This window comes from Triticum dicoccoides, chromosome 4A (genome assembly GCF_002162155.2).
Source record: "Triticum dicoccoides isolate Atlit2015 ecotype Zavitan chromosome 4A, WEW_v2.0, whole genome shotgun sequence".
Taxonomy (NCBI): domain Eukaryota; kingdom Viridiplantae; phylum Streptophyta; class Magnoliopsida; order Poales; family Poaceae; genus Triticum; species Triticum dicoccoides.
Genome location: NC_041386.1, coordinates 596,355,342 through 596,360,550, shown reverse-complemented (window position 1 = coordinate 596,360,550; position 5,209 = coordinate 596,355,342). Strand labels below are relative to the sequence as shown.

General features: G+C 44.2%; 1 long non-coding RNA gene across 1 annotated transcript; it reads right to left on the bottom strand.

The window, feature by feature from the left end:
• Window positions 1–3,389: 3,389 nt before the first annotated feature.
• On the bottom strand, window positions 3,390–4,473 carry LOC119289293. Its single transcript, XR_005141475.1, has 3 exons — window positions 4,301–4,473; window positions 3,968–4,110; window positions 3,390–3,868 (listed from the first exon to the last, which is right to left on the bottom strand). It is a non-coding gene; the product is annotated as an uncharacterized LOC119289293 (long non-coding RNA).
• Window positions 4,474–5,209: the final 736 nt, after the last annotated feature.

The following is a 5,209-nucleotide window of genomic DNA, read 5'->3' as shown; positions in this document are numbered from 1 at the left end:
CCACAACCAACATTCTATTCCACATATAGTGCTATATCCATGGCTCACGCTCATGTATTGCGTGAAGATTGAAAAAGTTTTGAGAATGTACAAACTATGAAATAATTGCTTGGCTTGTCATCGGGGTTGTGCATGATTTAAATACTTTGTATGGTGAAGATAGAGCATAGCCATACTATATGATTTTGTAGGGATAACTTTCTTTGGCCATGTTATTCTGAGAAGACATAATTGCTTTGTTAGTATGCTTGAAATATTATTATTTTTATGTCAATATGAACTTTTATCTTGAATCTTTCGGATCTGAATATTCATACCACAATTAAGAAGAATTACATTGAAATTATGCCAAGTAGCACTCCGCATAAAAAATTCTCTTTTATCATTTACCTACTCGAGGACGAGCAGGAATTAAGCTTGGGGATGCCTGATACGTCTCCAACGTATCTATAATTTTTGATTGCTCCATGCTATATTATCTACTGTTTTGGACCATATTGGGCTTTATTTTCCACTTTTATATTACTTTTGGGACTAACCTATTAACCGGAGGCCCAGCCCAGAATTGATGTTTTTTGCCTATTTCAGTGTTTCGGAGAAACAGAATATCAAATGGAGTCCAAACGGAATGAAACCTTCGGGAACGTGATTTTCTCATCAAATAAGACCCAGGAGACTTGGACCCTTCGTCAAGAAAGCCATGAGGCGGTCACGAGGGTGGAGGGCGCCCCCCTAGGGCGCGCCCCCTGCCTCGTGGGCCCCTCGAAGCTCCACCGACGTACTCCTTCCTCCTATATATACCTACGTACCCCCAAACGATCAGATACGGAGCCAAAAACCTAATTCCACCGCCGCAACTTTTTGTATCCACGAAATCCCATCTTGGGGCCTGTTCCGGAGCTCCGCCGGAAGGGGACTCGATCACGGAGGGCTTCTACATCATCATCATAGCCCCTCCGATGGAGTGTGAGTAGTTTACCTTAGACCTTCGGGTCCATAGTTAGTAGCTAGATGGCTTCTTCTCTCTTTTTGGATCTCAATACAATGTTCTCCCCCTCTCTCGTGGAGATCTATTCGATGTAATCTTCTTTTTGCGGTGTGTTTGTTGAGACCGATAAATTATGGGTTTATGATCAAGATTATCTATGAATAATATTTGAATCTTCTCTGAATTCTTTTATGTATGATTGGTTATCTTTGCAAGTCTCTTCGAATTATCAGTTTGGTTTGGCCTACTAGATTGGTTTTTCTTGCAATGGGAGAAGTGCTTAGCTTTGGGTTCAATCTTGCGGTGTCCTTTCCAAGTGACAGTAGGGGCAGCAAGGCATGTATTGTATTGTTGCCATCGAGGATAACAAGATGTTTTTTTATCATATTGCACGAATTTATCCCTCTACATCATGTCATCTTGCTTAAGGCGTTACTCTGTTTTTAACTTAATACTCTAATGCATGCTGGATAGCGGTCGATGAGTGGAGTAATAGTAGTAGATGCAGGCAGGAGTCGGTCTACTTGTCTCGGACGTGATGCCTATATACATGATCATGCCTAGATACTCTCATAACTATGCTCAATTCTATCAATTGCTCAACAGTAATTTGTTCACCCACTGTAGAATACTTATGCTCTTGAGAGAAGCCACTAGTGAAATCTATGGCCCCCGGGTCTATTCTCATCATATCAATCTTCCATCACTTTATTATTGCTTTGGTTTTTTTACTTTGCTCTTTTTATTTTACTTTGCATCTTTATACCAAAAATACCAAAAATATTATCTATCATCTCTACTAGATCTCACTCCCGCAAGTGACCGTGAAGGGATTGACAACCCCTAATCGCGTTGGTTGCGTTGAGCTATTTGTTTTGTATAGGTACAAGGGACTCCTGCGTAGCCTCCTACTGGATTGATACCTTGGTTCTCAAAAACTGAGGGAAATACTTACTCTACTCTGTTGCATCACCCTTTCCTCTTCAAGGAAATCCAACGCAGTGCTCAAGAGGTAGCAGAGGGGGGCACCGCACATGGCTAAAAGATCAAACGATCAAATTTTGTCTCTAGGGTGCCCTCCTGCCCCCGTATATAAAGGAGCAAGGGGGGAGGTGCGACCGGCTTAGAGGGGGCGTGCCAGGAGGAGTCCTACTCCTACCAGGAGTAGGACTCCCTCCCTTTTCCTTGTTGGACTAGGAGTGGAGGGGGAAAGAGGAGGGAGAGATGAAGGAAAGGGGGGGGGGGCGCCGCCCCCCTCTCCTTGTCCTATTCGGACTAGGGGGGAGGGGCGCGCGGCCCTGCCCTGGCCGCCTCTCCTCTTCTTCACAAGGCCCACTATGGCCCATTAAGCTCCCGGGGGGTTCCGGTAACCTCCCGGTACTCCGATAAAAATCCCGATTTCACCCGGAACACTTCCGACATCCAAACATATGCTTCCAATATATCAATCTTCATGTCTCGACCATTTCGAGACTCCTCGTCATGTCCGTGATCACATCCGGGACTCCGAACAACCTTCGGTACATCAAAACATATAAACTCATAATATAACTGTCATCGAAACGTTAAGCGTGCGGACCCTACGGCTTCGAGAACTATGTAGACATGACCGAGACACGTCTCCGGTCAATAACCAATAGCGGAACCTGGATGCTCATATTGGCTCCCACATATTCTACGAAGATCTTTATCGGTCAGACCGCATAGCAACATACGTTGTTCCCTTTGTCATCGGTATGTTACTTGCTCGAGATTCGATCGTCGGTATCTCAATACCTAGTTCAATCTCGTTACCGGCAAGTCTCTTTACTCGTTCCGTAGTGCATCATCCCGCAACTAACTCATTAGTTGCAATGCTTGCAAGGCTTAAGTGATGTGCATTACTGAGAGGGCCCAGAGATACCTCTCCGACGATCGGAGTGACAAATCCTAATCTTGAAATACGCCAACCCAACACGTACCTTTGGAGACACCTATAGAGCAGCTTTATAATCACCCAATTACATTGTGACGTTTGGTAGCACACAAAGTGTTCCTCCGGTAAACGGGAGTTGCATAATCTCATAGTCATAGGAACATGTACAAGTCATGAAGAAAGCAATAGCAACATACTAAACGATCGAGTGTTAAGCTAACAGAATGGGTCAAGTCAATCACATCATTCTCCTAATGATGTGATCCCGTTAATCAAATGACAACCCATGTCAATGGCTAGGAAACTTAACCATCTTTGATCAAGGAGCTAGTCAAGTAAAGGCATACTAGTGACACTCTGTTTGTCTATGTATTCACACATGTATTATGTTTCCGGTTAATACAATTCTAACATGAATAATAAACATTTATCATGATATAAGAAAATAAATAATAACTTTATTATTGCCTCTAGGGCATATTTTCTTCAATTGCATCTCCGGAATAATGGTATTGTGCTCTGCTTGCTCCTGTTGACCATAACAAATTCCGTATGCGGCTCTCCTCATCAGGTTGTACTCTGCAGTAGAGCCCAGAATCCTTTGCTCCCAACTCAGCAAAAACATCCATTGTCTTATTCACATCATCGTCTGCTTGTTCTCGACTAATGCTCTTTTGATGAATGGTACGTTGGTCATTGAACCAAAGAAACTACCAATTATATTGTAGACCTTGCCAACACTAATATCATTTTTCACGGAGTTGCTTCACAACGTCACGGGTGTATGTATCAATATGCCTGTGCGAAGGCTAGTAAACTTTCTCCCCATATTTTTCTGTTAGTGAATGGTTATGCGCTGGTCTGTACTCGCTTCTGTACCAGCCATTGTCATTTGATCGAAGCAATCGTATCATTGCGGGGCACCTGCATTGGCATGTCCGTGTGTTACTCTTCTTTGGGATTCCCTGTAACCAGCACAACAAACACGAGTGTGTCAATATGTAACTTTCACATGTCTGTCTAAAGCTAGGTTGGGATATGTGATATTGAACTGAAATGAGTACCCCGAGTGAATCAAAGTTGCTTCCTACAGCAGGAATTATGACTGTCTCCGTTTTCTTTTCTGCATATCTGCTCAATGTTTTCTCCAGGGCACTCATTCTGCCAGCACACGGGGGCGTTCATCAGGTGCACACCAACAAGCATTCTGCATTATTCAGAATCACGTAATTCAGAATTGTGTTTGAGCAGGTTCAGGAAGTACATTGTATCAACATTTGCGTGCAGCGTGTATTGTCTACTGGGAAGATAACCAATTATCATATTTGATGAGATTGAGAAGAGCTAATTTATGTCACTCACATTTAAGTTTTTCTGGAATTACAAGTGCGCTATACCTTTTCGTCCAGCCAGGATCTTGAGGGTCGTCTTTGCCTGTGGAATGCTCTGAATTTGGCGCGGATAGGGTCATTCCATCGCAGGCGCTGTTCAACTCTAGTTCTAATGTCTCCGAAGCATCGCCGGCATCACCAATGCTTGACTCAGCGGCCATACATAGGAGTTTGGCTTGCTTCGCCGGCCACCAACGATTCTGCGGCCGCAAGACATACCTGTCAACCGGATCCGAGAGGAACTCGAATGCGTCGTCTCCTACGTCCGCCATCGCCATAGCCATGAGGTTCTTGCCTTATGCGGCGCACGAAGGGGGAGGATAAATTGCTTATTTCGCAACAAAAAAAGGATAGATAAATTGCTCTCGGTGTCGGGCACGACGTTTGCGTAACGGGCCGCAAGCGACTGTCGTTATCCTGTACCGTGACAGGCCATCTGTACCCCTGAGACAGCATAATCGTGGACCACTACTGACCTGTTAGTTTACACGGCACCGTCTGCGTACGCCACTGTTTTCACGGACGTAGGCGACCTCTGTCCCTACGATCGCATTCATTAAAGCACACAACGCGTCGTCCAACAATTCGGCCACGAACCAGGAGCACGCGAGCCCGTCCACGCCATCGCCATCGCCGCTGTCACTGAAACTGTGCATACTGAAACTGAAAATGATCAGATGGAGTACAAAACCATTTGAAAATGATCAAGATGATCGAAATGATCAAATGGAGTACTCCTTTTCAGTTAATGTAGAGTACTTACAGTAATTATTTTTAATTGTCACTCCTACAAGCATCTCTTTCTCTTCTCTTTCTGGCTTATCACTCGATACAATTTAAATGATCATTCAAGTTCGAGTGAAGTCTGTTTTAAATCTTGAATTCGTACGGCTCGTCGGAACCAAGCCCTAACCT